Source organism: Notechis scutatus, chromosome 6, assembly GCF_049901735.1.
Source record: "Notechis scutatus isolate UNSWTSFEM ecotype Mainland chromosome 6, rNotScu1.2, whole genome shotgun sequence".
Taxonomy (NCBI): domain Eukaryota; kingdom Metazoa; phylum Chordata; class Lepidosauria; order Squamata; family Elapidae; genus Notechis; species Notechis scutatus.
In genome coordinates this window covers 40732375-40748036 of record NC_142014.1, presented here as the reverse complement: position 1 = coordinate 40748036, position 15662 = coordinate 40732375, and the positions used below count along the sequence as shown (strand labels likewise).

General features: G+C 32.9%; 1 protein-coding gene across 2 annotated transcripts in view; it reads right to left on the bottom strand.

Annotated features, from left to right (window-relative positions):
• SYT1 (synaptotagmin 1) overlaps positions 1-12640 on the bottom strand; it is a 235727-nt gene extending 223087 nt beyond the window's left edge. For both annotated transcript variants that reach the window (XM_087968032.1, XM_026667697.2), the window contains exon 1: positions 12552-12640. The gene's annotated coding sequence lies outside the window, so the exon portion shown is untranslated. The remainder of the gene's footprint in view (positions 1-12551) is intronic.
• Positions 12641-15662: the final 3022 nt, after the last annotated feature.

Sequence of the window (15662 nt, the reverse complement as noted above, 5' to 3'; positions counted from 1 at the left end):
TTTCATTGGTGGTGTTAAGACATCTGAAGCATGTACAGGAGTCTGGGAGTTCATTGGTAGAGATATTATTATTTTGTTGTTGTTTGGTAGTGGAGGATTTGGAGTTTCTGGAGTTTCTGGCTGGCATGGTCAATGACAATAGTACATCAAACAATTAAAATAGCTAATTATGTGATAAGTAGACAGTTACTTAATGAATGTTGGTAATTAATAAATGTTAATTGATAAGTTAGAGAACAAATCAAAAGTAAGGTTACTTATTACTAAAATCAATCAATCAATTTATTACTAAGAATCAATCAATCAATAGACTAGATAATCAATGATACAGTATTAAATCACTATCAGTTCAATGAATCAGTAAATTAGTGGTTATTTAACAATTAATTATTATACTATTATATGATAAATCAATTATTATAGACGAAGCATTATCTATAAATATTTGGTCTTGAGGTACTGAAATAGTGTAGGTAGTAAAGTATTGGAGGTTTGTTGTGTAAAGTTCCTTTGTTTTTCCTTAAAGCCACGTTTGTTGGTTTTTGTTTTGCTTTGTTTTTGTTTTAAAGAGGAAGCATTGCTGTTTAATAGATTTCAATGGAGAATATTTGAATGAGCTCACCAATCATCTACTTTGGAGTTTGGAAAGGATAAGATTTGGGTGGGGGTTTAGTGGAGGTTGTCCAATCAGCTGAGTGGGAATTTAAATTCAGGCTGACTAATCAGCGGGGTTGTTTAAATGGAGCTGGGTGGTTTATATGGTGACTAGCAATCCTCCGTAAGTCTCCTCTGTTCTCCCCAATTGGTGGCTGTTTAGAATTATTTTTGGTGATTTGATTTAAATGGAGACTGTAGACATCATTCCAGTTCTTCCATTATCAGAATTCACAATCAATCTGTTTCAAAAGGCAGTTTTCCTGAATAAAAACCTTCTTCACACCTCTTCTTCTTGTCTAGTCCCCCTTTTTTCTCTTTTTCTCTCTCCTTTAATCACTCTTTCTTCATGGTTATCTCTGTATTCCTTTACATATGAATCAATAAATTAGTGGTCATTTAACGATTAATTATTATACTATTATATGATAAATCAATTATTATAGACAAAGCATTATCTATAAATATTTGGTCTTGAGGTACTGAAATAGTGTAGGTAGTAAAGTATTGGAGGTTTGTTGTGTAAAGTTCCTTTGTTTTTCCTTAAAGCCACATTTGTTACATATTAGAGAGTTATCTGTAAAAACTGTATGTTGCATATGTATACATTCTACTGTTCTGAATTCTGATTGGGCAGGTTCATTATTATATAAAAACCTTATATACAAAGCAGGCTGCCTCTACCTGGTTATCTGATTGGGTTTTTTTTAGCAATAATAAACCAGTCTTTCCTTCAGATCCTGTTGCTCTGTTCATTCAATATCAGGAGGCATGGTGACCCTACTGCAGTTTGGTTGCACATAGGGGATAACTATACCTAAACAAGGCTAAATTGTGTTTTTTGTAAATATTGTTAGATTAGAATAGAAACAGTTTTGTCCATGCAACATTCTATTTGACTGATTGTATTTTCTGGGGGGCCACAATAATCTTTATTGTTCTGATGAGACTTTGAACCAATTATGTTTGGAGAATGAAGCTAGTGAAAGACAATATTGCTCATGCTACATTTATGTTCTGGTCCAAACATTGGAAAAATATTGCAGTGTTGTTATGCAAAATCATAACAGATCTTCAAGCAGAGGTTATTAAATCAAATCGTCATCACTTAACTACCATTGAAGGGATTTTGGTCACAGCTGTATAACTGATTAATATCTCTGTCGTCTTGCTTGAGTGGATACTTGTTTGGAAAAAAAAGGTAAATCAGTGTTAAGGATTTTAATGCAGGTAAAACTCAGTGGGGTAGAGGAAAAGAAGACATGATTACTCCAACTGAAAACTGTAATTTGTTCATTCACATATCTATCTATAGTGACATATCTGTATCTGTACGAGAGAGAGAGAGAGACAGACAGACAGACAGACTGACTGACTTTGCAAAGGATAAAGTAGTATAAAGCTTCTTTTGTATTAATTTTATTGGCCAAGTTGTACCTGCTTAGTTAAATGTTCAAATGAAAAGTGACACAAGGGGAAAAAAAGTCCTAATTAAACTGTCAATCACCATTAAAAAGCTGCAGTGTCTTGTGAGAAAATTAACCATTTAATGTGATTTCACTAAATATGTATATTTGGATGTGCAATTCTATCAGAAAAGTGTTTCTAGAATCCCAGTACTGTTCCTATTATTGTTAAACCTCCTTTTCCTATAATCTAAATATTACAGAAGAATTCCTCAATAACTTACATGACTGTACTCAGTCATGACCATACAGTAATTAATAGTAATTAAATCTGAACAAATACAAAGGAAGTTGAGGTGTCCATGAATCATTGGGTTGGATTGCAATTACAAATTTAAATAAATAAATACATTGCAATAAGCAATCTTCATGAGTTGTTTAGGCAACTGAGGCAATATATTTAAACAGGAAGGTTAACATGTGCACAAAGTTCTGTAAAGGCAATACATCTACATGTAATACTTCCTTATAAGAAAAGAGAGAAAGCAAATGGTTCAAAGTTTTATTATGCAATGGTTGGACCAGCTTTAGCTTGTGAGATACCATAAAATGGTGTTATGATCTGCAATTATATGTGATTTGGCAATCTTGCATTTATAATTTTGTTGCAGTATGTGGTGTCCAATGTGTTTTTAAAATATCTATATCTATATATGTAAAAAGTATAATTACAATAATAAAAACCAAGACAAACCAAAACAAGACAGAATGATAAAAAGAAACAGTGGAAGGTTCAAAAAAAGAGGAAAAAGAGAAACAGAAAAGAAACAAATAAAAATATAATACAAAAAAAGAAATATATAAAGTAATTCCCACTTTCATCACAATTTAGACAAATTTAGTAACTTATTGCCACCTCTTAAAACTAACAACAAATGGTCTCTCCTTCCCATATCTTCTCTCTTATTTGTAAACAAATCCACAAAGCTTCAGCATTTTAGTCCTAGTGATAACAAACATCCATTAAGGATTAGTAAAAATAACAACATGTCTATTTAACTTTGATCAAATAAAGCAACTTTATATTTCTTCCCTTTTAACATATTTTTTTCAATAATTGTATAAATGGTTACAAATACAAATGTAAAAAACTGATAGAAACCAAGAAAATATAAAACAATAAAGGATAGAGAAAAGTGTAAATATTAGAAAAGAATCAGAAAAGAAAGAAAAGACATATAAAAGATTCCACCACCACCCCACTGTCGAGACAAATATAAACAATTTGGTTAATATAATCCCTTCTCTACTACTGGGTCTGTTCTCCTTTAAAAATAACTCTTTGTTCTTTTTGGTTCTTTGCAGCCAATCTCTTATCATCTGTTTATTTTCCAATCAACAAAAATTTCCCACAGGAAAATTGCTTACAATTAATTTCAAAGACTTCATATCCTTTTTAATAAATGTTTTATAAAGGAAAGAAAATATTCTTTCAAGTCCACCAAGCCCCTTAACTTTCCAAAATCAAGATTTTCATTCCCTTTGTATTATTTTTCAAAAATTAAAGCTTCTGTTATTAGTCCTTAAACTTATTCAGAGGTTCTTTCATCTAGGGTGAAAGGAAAATCTAGTGTAGTTCAGCTTGTCTTTCAGAACTCCAAATAGATCAGTAATAAGTAAACTTCCTAAAGTAATTAAGAGAAGTAGGTAAAATCAGTGTCTCTTGGAAAGTTGCCAGGCATGGCTTAGCAATATAAATATCCCTCTACCCTCCAGATTCTCAAACCTGCTAGAAAATGTTGTTTTGCAATCTCTTCACAGGGAGAACCTGTATGGAGCCAAACATGGGCAATCTTTGTCTTCTCCTTAATCAAGAAAGTTCCAAAGAATGGGTCCCTTTTACCACTTTCTATTTCAACCACATTGGTTGGCTCCACAAAAACCAGAGTTGTGCTCAGTCCACCATGCTGTTCTGGAAGCCCCACTTCCTTTTACTTCTAACAATCTTAAAGTTTAGTCCCTTCAAATAATAGAAGATATATAAAATATCAATTAGAACAAAAATAAGGATTAATAATTTAATTAGAACAGATATGTTCTAAAAAAAAAATACAATGGTGGCAAAATTAAAACTAAAAAGGGGATAAATATTGGATAATATAAATTAAGATGAAATTATGAATGATTAATGGAATGATATAATTTGATAAAATTTGCAAATATGATGAGTACTATATTAAAAATGATTAAGAATATATAGATTGTTATGAAGTAATTTATGAGAATATAAAATGGAAAATTGGTAATAGGTAATGATATGAAATTAGATAAGAAAGCTGAATATGTAATTATGGTCATGTTTGAGTTAAAATGTAAAAAACTTGGAACCTCACTGTTCATCCAAAAATGTATTTAAAGAAATAAAAAATAAAAATTATTTTTAAAAAGCTATTCTATGAATTGGCAGGCAAAACCTTTGAGATTTGAATCCTAGGGGGTCAGTAAAAAAGGGGGGGAAATAATGTTTTTTTAAAAATATAATGGTTACTAAGATGGACCAGTCAAATAGAAACAAAGGCAGCAACTTCTAGTTCAAAACCCAAAATATAGGAAACTTCAGTGTTCAGGAATATTGTTCTTCTCTGATTTGTTCCAACCCTTTTGCCTAAGACAGTCTACATGATTTTAAAGTGAAAGTGAAACTCAAGGAAGCATGAAAGAAAAAAAGATTTTCTATTTGACAGTAGTACATGTTTTTACCATGCCCATTATAATGGAAAGATGATTATCAATGCTCCATCTTCCGAAAAAGGATAAAGCACAAGTTTGTCTGCTGTGCCTAATTCTGGGCAAATGAGAAGCATTTCAAAACCTTGCTCTGCCATCATAGAAGCTATCTTGTTATCTGCCTAAGAACACCTTCTGACTGACCACATTGAATTGAATGGGTAACAATGGCTTTTTATTTAGGGAATTAATTAATGCACATGAAAGAGCATAACATGGATAAACGTGATAATTAATACAATATATTGAAAACTAGCTAGAATATATAACAGGAAATCCCATGGGAGCCATTTCATTTCTTTCTTGTTGATAATGATTTGTTTTGCCAGCTTGCAGAAACAGAGCCCTGTGATCTGTATTGCTTTGAGGTGTCAAGAGTATGAAAAAAGAAAAGGAAAGGAAAAGAAAAAGCATAAGGTACAAAAAACATTTTATATTACCCCCCAATATTAGTTTGATTTTGATGCAGAGCTTTGAAGGCTGCCTGCCTAACCATGACATTTAGCTGTTACTTTGTATTTTCTTCCTTTATTACATTTTAAGATTTTTTTTCAAGAAACAAGAGCTAATACAAGCAACTATCAATATCAAGGAAGTAGACACAAAAGATATTTGAACAAAATGAAATTTCCCATGTCAATAATAGTCCAGCTGCAGCTGGAAACTGCTAGATAATTAAATAGGGAAAGTGATGCAACTTTTGACCTCTTATAGAGGTATCTCTTGTACAGCTAAAAACTGGCAGCTGCCATCTTATGCTTGCTTCTGTTTTGCTACATTATGGTGACAAACTGCCATGAACCGTGGTGCAGGGAGTAGGCAAGGCGGAAAATGAAAGTAAGTGCTGTATCTCTTTGAGACACTGCTTCAAGGTCACCCAGCATACCAGCTGCAAAACATCTTGTGCCTGAACTGACCATTACAAAAACATCCTGCCTGAACTTGACTGGTTGCATGGGGTGGGAAATGGGGGGTAGCTAAGGGAGGGAAAATCTTAATAGATTTTGGCAAGCAGTGCTGAGTTCTGGCTATACATTGCTGCAATATACTTGATAATCTATACCTTTATAGATTATACCAATAATCTATACCTTTCTCAATAAATGGGGCCAAGGATTATTTCTATTTAAAGGTTTAAGTGGTGGCAGGTCTGACACTGGCACTTAAAACACACATTCTCTCTCCCTCCCTCCCTCTCCCTCTCTCTCTTTTAATAATGTAGGATGTAAAAACTGGTAGAATTGGACATCTTGTAACCAGATACAAATTACTGTGATGATCATAATTATGGGGTCTGAAGAATCCACATTAATTATTTTCAGCTACTGCATAATATTCCTTGTTTATTAAAAGAGGTAGTTTGCTGTCTAGTGTCAAACTACACATATTGATTCAAGATGCCTCATAACAGTGATACCAATTTTCAGTAATCATGTACAGAACTGCAATACATGAACATATATGTTTGAGGCAAACTGCTACACAAATACTTGGTGATAAATTCCATTAATGTGAATAATATTGAAATCCAGAATCTAGCTCATATCACAGACAGCTAGTTTTCAAAGCCCGTTCAAAGCTTGTCATTTGGTTTAAAACACTTTTTTCATTCAAACAACTAAAGAAAATGAATAACCATTCAAAGAGTCATCTAAATGAGCCTCTGGGATGGAGATAAAAATGAAAAGAAAAGAGCTATTGAGCTCTCAGATCCATAACTGTTTTGATACCCAACCATTGCCCTGCCTCTTTCCAAGATTCTAAGGCAAAAAGAGATAACAGAACAAACCAATGCTGCATTTCCTTCTACGGGGTTACACCCTCAAAGATCTAATATTTCTCAGAGGGATTTGTGATAGCTAATAAGCTAAATCCTAACAGTCATTTTTTTTTTCAAAAAAAAGTTTTGATCAGCTGCTAATATTTAAATGGAACTAAAATTTCTCTGACAAAGCTTAGATCAGGAGTAAGAGCCTATTGTGGTAAAGGTCTTATATAGAACGGTGTTCACCACACTTTATTTCTACAATAGATGAACGCCATAGCAATTATGAGTAATTATAACCCAGAGAAAGAGCAAGGCAGCAGGCCTAGGTGAATCTAAATGTTCCAATGTGCAGAGAAAGGGAGGTAAACTTTATTACAATTTTATACCAGCATGTGTTCAAGTATGCATGTATACATAAATTTTTTCCATAGACTATGATAACAATTCAGAGGTTGAAACAGATTTTTACTTTAAAAGGGGGGAGTTAAGCTTTAAGTGTATCAGTGAAATTTTATTAAACATTATTTGCTGCATTATGGGATGCAGTGATCTTATGATAAGGATTGGTAATAATCAGCTGCACTAATGGTAAAAGACATTATCCAAGACAGAAAAAAACCAAAATAAACCTTCCAGTCCCTTATTTTTGTTTTCTTTTAAAAGACATAGTCCCTTTTAATACACAGATTTTTTTTTAAAAAAGTTATACACCAAGGGTGTCAAACTCAATTTCATGGAGGGCCACATCAGAGCTATGGTTGACCTCGGGGGGCCAGGCAGGCATGGCTGACCGGGTAGGTGTGGCCAGCTCGACACTGCTCACTGGGCATGGCTGAGTGGGTGGGCATGGCCACCTTGATGCCACTCACTGGGCATGGCCACTTGGGTGGGCATGGCCAACTGGGTGGACGTGGCCATTTTAATGCTACTCATTGGACGTGGCTTTCTCAGGACGGAACAAGTTATACTGGCTTAGTTGATGTAGGGACAATTTGGTGCCCCACACGCTCCTAGCAGTTAAGTGCATGTGTATACACACATACACGCATTCTAAGTTTGGGACTTTTATCCACATAGGAAGGATCCACTTCAAAAATATATCCCAGTGTTCGGTGGGCTATACTGTACTGCTTTAGTAATGTTAACCCTAGTTTATTTTCTTCCTTCCTTCTAAAAGAAGGCAACACTCCACCAAATCAATCTGTCAATCAATCAATCAGTGTATTTGACAATCAAAGTTCAAATGTTGCATTTTATAAACTGAGCAATCACACTTAGAATTTATTGGGAACATTTCATAAGCCTCTGGATCAGGTTTTCCCAACTTGGTGCTTTCCAGATTGGTTGGACTAAAGCTCTTACAATTCTCAGCCAACTGCCAGTTTAGCACTTTGGGACTTGCAATGCAACAGATGTAGGTAAGACTGCCCTGGGCCATCTTGCTGAAGTACTTCTATGTCTTGTTTTTGACAATGCTTTTGCTTTTTTTTGTACCATCCCCTTGTAGCTGAAGGATATGTGTGAATAATGTGCTTCATAACTCTTTGCCAGAGGATTTAAAACACAATTAGCTCTGGGTGCTGTGCAGCATGTTATATTTTATAAGGGAATTTCACATTCATATCTCCAAGCATTTGTCAGTGTGTATATAAATGAGAAAAGAGTTATCTCCAAGACCAGATTGAAATACTGGTGTCTTATTTAACTTCCTGTCACGTTCTTAAAATATGTCCCAGAAGAAGCTAAAAGGAACAGAGATTACTGCAAAATAGGAATGTAAATTAATGCTCATTATCTCCATGATCATACAGCTTCTGCAATCAACATTTGTTTGCAGTTGGAGAGGATGCTGAGCAAGTGATAAAGAAAGTATCAACCTTGTTTCAAACACTTGAAAAAGGATGGACTTAATTCTTTCCCTGAGAACTAAAAAAAACATAGTAACTATATACCAGTGGCTGTTTGAAGATTTTCCACCAAGCAAAACATTTTCCTGCATAAATATTGTCTTTGGAAAGAGAAAGTGAGACCCTTCACTTCAATCCATTTGGTATGTCACTCTTGCCATCTTTTATTTGTTGGTTTTCTTCTAATTTCTTTGATTGTTGTGAGCCACAGTCATTGAATGTCAGGGAATATTCACATTTATTGAATTGTTATTATTTTATTGTTGTTGTTAGCAAGATAAAATTGTAGATGGCTCCACAAGAAGTTGAGCAAAGAGATTGCCCACAAGTGTTCAGATAGCTGTTTTTCATGAAGAGAACTCAAGACAGCAGTGTCTGGCAGTTTATGTCTTTGGGAAACAAGGAAATAAACATCTTATTCAAACCACAATTGGTTCCTTTGAAAGGACATTTAAGTTAACAATAAGTGTAGGTGGAACTTTATTCCTTTACCCAAGCTGGTGAAAGCCATGAAGAAAAGAGGAATATGAGGAGACTCACAGCTTCCAAAGCTGACAGCCAGTTTCTGAAAAGTTAAGATTTAGCAATAAAATTTGAAGTCAACGCCACCTACAACAAGCCATGATGATGTAAAAATTACACAATCAAGCCAAGAGAATAACTATGTGATGATATAATGATATCTGACACAAATATATAAATTAGATCATTTGTGCAAAGCATGTATTGTCATTTGCTCCCTCTTTTCAATTCCCTTGGACTTCCATATTCCCTGTGGCAAAAACTGCTTCAGCCTCAATTAACGATCACTCATTATTTTATAGCAGTGAAAATATTGTCTGTCATTGAAATATATTATGTCTGTATAACTTACCACATTTGTAAAGTATCTGTAAAGGTATATTTTCTTTCTTTAAAAAAAAAGCTTGTTGCTTCTATCTTAAGAGTCAATATCTGAGACTTATGGAATCTAGATGTGTAAGTCTATTTCAGTCAACCACTTGTCCATTTGGGAATAAGCACAATTTTGTTTCACAAGATGAAAGGAAAAATGCTACAGATAAAAGTGTATTCCTACATTCTTATTTCACACCTGTTATTCTCTTAATAGTAATTTGGTACCTGTAATCTTATCTGCAGGGCTCCAAATTCTGCTTGGCATAATTGTTGTGACATGTGTTGCAAGATGCATATTTTTGTATCGTATTCAGCTTTGTTCGGGTATTTTCCCACGTCATTATAGTTGTGCTTTTAAAGTTTTAGCAACATTTCGGCAGAATCTCATCTGCCATCATCAGGCTTCTGTATAGTATACATATTCTGTATACATATTTTTATCTATACCTAGATTATATATACATTTACAAGATATGGTGTCATGTAAATGAAATAACTTACCTCATAGTTATGATCACATGAGCCTTGAATCTACAATTAATATTAAACTGCTATGCCTTACTATTATATTAAATCAATAAATATATTAGCATAATGATTTGAAGTTTGAGTACAGTGCAGTCAGACTTGCAAGTTTCTGTTACTGTAACCAATGTTGGTTGCCTTTCTGTGGCTGGTCTTCTTGATAGATCTCACATCTTATTATAAAGACTTCAATTCCTTAGATATCTTCTTTTAGTGATTCTGTTTAGATCATAACACTTAAAGTGGGTGATCATGACTTAGAATTAGATAAATGTTCCAAAAGTCATTTCACTTTATACTTTGGTTGTGAACTATAGTAAATACTAGTCAATTAAAATTATCTTAATTCAATAATGAATTCTCCATGTGTTTGTTTATAGGCCTCATTTTCATTTTCGTTTATCTCACTGCAACATACAGATGTTATATTTCATGAAAACGAATTGTTTGAGTGCAATACATATAAAGTTTACAAGTAATTGTCACGTGGGTCTTTTACTTCCTGAAACTTTTCAATATAATTTTCTGACTTTGGGACTGAAGGCAATATTCATTTAGGCTGTATGGTCCCCTCCATAAAACCAAATACACTGCAACATCTAATACTTTATAACATCTAATCATGAATTGTCTGTAATCATTTTATTCACTCTAGGGAAAATGTGATTCAATTAGTTAAACATAATTTTCAATGTCTGGACATAATTAACTTTCATTAATATAATCATTATTAATAATGTCAGTATTGTAGAATTCATTTACTGTCTCTGAATATTTAAAGATGTGAGAACCTAAATTAAAACTATCATCTGCATTTCAATTATACCAAACCTGAATGCATTGCTCCTCAAGTCTGAAATATTCTCTCTGACATCAATTAAACTATTGGGGAGGTGATGGTTACCTGTACAACAGTAAGTACCAATGTAAAAATTGCTTAAGGCAAATTTTATTCTTCCAGGCTTTCTGCTTGTTTCCTGAAAACATTCAAGCAGAAATATCCCAGAAATGCTTACTAAAATCATAGCCTATACAATTGTCTTGGAAGCTACTGCTCAACAAGTGCACCTGTAGATGTCCTAGATCAAATATAGACAGCCTCCTATGTGACCCCACATCCCCCACCTTTTTTTTTTTTTGTAGTGTATGGAAGCATTTCGGACAACACTGATAGCATAGTTATTTGAAAGATAAAAAAAACTGTAATAAAAATCTTTAAAAGAGCCAACAATTTTTTTCAAAACTAACACCACCACAAAATTTAGCCTCCCACAAAACAAGAGAGAAAGTCCTGACACAATTTGCATCATCACCCTGACAACACTAGTCTGTCTCTATCCAGGTATAAAAAGGGCAGTGTACATCTGTCCTGGATCACCAGTAATATTGTTTGTACTAATGTATTTTTTTGAAGGACAGATGGGGTGCAATTAGAATGTCTGAACTAGCCCATCAGTTGAACTTGAAATCTGTAAAAATTAAAAAACTGTAAAAATATGAATTTAAAAGTCACAGTGAAACAATAGAAACTTAATAATACTTTCAGAGACAACAAATATAAACAAAATATTTATAAAACAGTGAATGAAAAACAATTTAATTAGCCAACACAAATTCTGAAATAATATGGAAAAACCTAATATTGGTAACAAAACAGAACTGAGAATCGCTGATCTATTTTTGGTTCTAGGAATAAATAATTTTCAATAGAAACACAATTCATTCCATTGTAACTGAAGTAGTATTTTATGACATGTGTCTAGTTATCTTTCATCATACGCTACTAAAGTACTCGAAGGAAATCTAATAATTCAACAAATAGAAAAAGATATATGTTTAAGTCATTATAGAAACGGTAGATGCTACAATCTGTATGTCGGTATGTATGCAGCATGATCTCTGTCTTTGTGTATTTCACAAATCAAGATTGATAGTAATGTTGTGTTTGCTTATTTTTTTTCCTTATTCTTCTTCTGTAGTATCTGAGCTGCATCATTCAACTGACATCAAGAATCTGAACAAATTTCATATTGTAAAGCTTAGATACGATAATGAATATAACTATGAAATAGTAAAACATTGTGCTTGACTAAACATAAACATTAGTTAAATTGGATTATGAATTGGAAGAGAGGCATACAATTTCTTTTTTTGGGGGGGGGAGGGGGGGAGGCTGAAAAATACACTTGATCTTTGGGTAGCCTGCCAGAAGCCTCCCTCCAAAATGTAAGCTGAGTTAGGAAAATACAGTAAGAGGGTACAACAAAACTAATAGTATACCAGTACAACACTAAACAAATAGTACAATATTTTTAAACAATCTTTTGTCACCTTAAAAATTATACTTAGAGGAACTTTCAGGACAGCTGCCTTAGCCATTCTCAAGGCTTTGGAGACCATACACAGCCTTGAAGCTGAGTACTTTACATTAAGAATTAAAATGCAAAAGCACTGGCTAATCAACCATCATTTACTCCTAAATCCCCCAAAGATACCAAGATTAGCAAATATATCTCTAATCAGTTCTTTTAAAATTTGGTATTTTTATATAAACAGGCATGGGGAAAATTTCATAAATGAAAACAAGTAAATAATCATTTCAAATACCTTATATAAGTGGCTTCAACAGTATTTTCTAATCACAAGGAAAATTCAAGCGATGGGTAGATCAAGATTCTTCAGTGTTATGGTTCTTTACCTGGTTTAAAAAAGAAATATATTCTCTTACATGTTTATGTAAATGTTCATATCAACATTTTTCCTCAATCAGTTAGTTTTAAAGAAATGAAAATCAACAGCAATGTTTCATTTTCAAGATCCTTAGGACAGCAACCTTCATAAAGGAAAACAGAATTTGCAAAAAATAAGTTAGTTAAAGGGGTTCTATGGATAAAATATTGTACCTTTCATTTTTTTCCCAGTAGACCTTATGTACACTTAGTTTTTTTGCTGGAGAAATTTTAATAAAAGAGTTATAATTTCTGTTGTGATTTATTGGCTTGCTGAGGTTCACTTGGTATTGAAAGATTTGTGAGTTAAATTTTAAATGGATAATTGTATTAATCATATATGGTACTGGGTGTTACAGTATTAATAGGAGAAGGATGAATGATGTTCTTCTTCTTTCACTCCTTTTTTGAACATTCCCTTATTACCGAGAGTTTCTGATTGCCTTACCAGCTCTCCCCAAACCACAAACTATTATTGTGTTATATGAAGCTAGAATTAAATCTTCCTCTTGGCTTTTAACTCCTCTGTTAACTTTTAACTCTCTTTTGCCTTCCCAGCTTTTAACTGCAATGCCAAGATTTGTAAGATGCCTGGAGGAATTTACCTCTCACTTAAGGCTCGCTGTCTTTTTGAGTGAACACCATTTATTTTATTATCATTTTAATGCTTTATATCTTTCCAGTGTTTTATACTGTGGTGATGATATATTTATCCTGTAACTTTCTATCTTTATTGATTTATGTTTAATTTGTATCCTAGGTTTTCATTCAGTTTGTATGTAGTTTTAAGAATTATGCTAATTAGCAGTGTAGTAGTACTTCATTGATCAATGTGCTGGCAAACATAACAGCTTAACAATGCCTCAGTATAAGTGTTCCATTATTATGATTTTTTTATTTCTTAGTTAACAAAGGCTTATGCTACGTGGCAAAACATATTACTGATCTCAAAGCACATTAGTATGATGACAATTTAAAATGCAAAGTTAATCAGATCTATGACTCCGGATGCTTTCTAGACTCTAGAGCAGCCTTTTACATTCACACTTCATCCAGTGAGAGAAGACAAATCTTGTCCCATATCCATTGGATGAGGAGTTTTTTATGTGTGAAATGTGATATATCATTTTATATATCCTAATCCTTAAGTATTCTGGTCTACCTGAGTTGTAACTTATTGAATAAAGGATATCTAATTCAGAGAAATGCAATAAAGAAGGCTAAACAATACATATAAGACAGTCTGACAAAATATTTCTAATAAAAATCAGTACCTTGGAAAGTTAGTTTCTTTTCTTTCTAGGTATTTTCTCATTTTTAAAATACCCGGGTACGTTATAGTTTCACAATCAAATTTTATATTACTAAGCATTGAACCTTTGTTCTATATTATTTTTGAATAAAGGTAAAAATATAAAAGTACCCTTCCCCCTAAAAAAGAGAATAATTGTGTATTTGAAACAACCTAAAGAGCCTAAGATTTTAAAAAGGATTTAATTAGAAAAGATTTAGTCAAATCACTCTTTCAAATGAGATCTTTGAAATGAATCTTCATATTATTATGAGTTATAAAAATTGAATTAAATCATTGCAGAGAGCTTCAAAGATGATTCTGTGTTTTGATTTTCTGACTAGGGAAGCCCCAACAGTTTTGCAGCTAATTTCCATAAAGAGACAAAACTTTGGTGGATGGAACATGATTCTTGATTTGAATAACTGACCAAGGAGTTTTATCATCTCTAGAAAAGTTCTTATCAAAGTGTTGGGAGATTGTTTACCTTACATATATACTGTATTCTTAATCAATTCTTAACTGAAGAGTGAAACAAAAACAGCAAGGAAACAAAGGAAAGGCAAGAATCAAATTTATACTGCTGTTCTAATTTTTAGCTTTTATTCTTCCTTAACTCCCACATTTAGCCAGAGGATGTCTTCACCAAGCCCACTTGCTTTTCTGTCATGATTTATAAAACATAAAGTACCATATGGTTCAGAATGTTATACAAACTTAGCCAACTGTGTTAATTAAATAATAATTCAATTTTACACATCTTGTTTGGAACTTCTATTTTAATATGTGCAGACAGAAGTAGAATGGATAGAGTGCCCATCTTCCTTTACAGTTTGCCTTTTCACACAAAAAGAAATTGATAAAAAGGAAAATAAATGACAACAATATATACTTTAAGAATAACTGGGGAAAGAACAATGGGCAAAGGGTGAAACATATTCTTTCTCTCCAATATTTCTCCACAGAAATGCATAGCATGTCCTCACTGGTTTTGATATGTATATATGTATGTATGTATGTATGCATACATGTATGATTTTATTTTATTTATACAACTGCACAATAGACAATAGCCATTTTCAAAAAATTACATTTTCTAGGCATGCTCCGACTTCAGAATGTTCAACCAGTTCTGTGATAGGTAAAACTAAATTACGTATGTATTTAGTTAATTGCCATTATTGATGTTTTGATTGTCATCTAATGATTCTACAGATGCCATAGTGAAATATTAATTTTTATACATAAATTATTAATGTCATAAATTAGTTCCATAAACAAGCTTATATACACATGTGTATATGAATATATGTTAGTGTGTGTATATATGATACACATATATGTGTGTGTAACTATGTGCCTGTATGCACATGTGCGCGTGTGTACATACACACACATACACACATAATCCCTGTGAATAGTCCAGACAAGACACAACCTGGAATAGTAGCTATATCTTTATCACAAGGTTACATTAATACTCTGAATCTCTCAGGATCATTAACAGATACTGTTCATGCATGATCATAACTAGTTAACAAACCAAAGGAACCTTGACAGATATTGTTCATGCATGATCATAACTAGTTAACAAACCAAGGGAACCTTGATATCTGCTCTTAGTTATCCAATGTTATATTTGTTTCCTCAAAAGTAAGTTATGTTCCAAAACAATTATTTGTATATTTATCATCTATC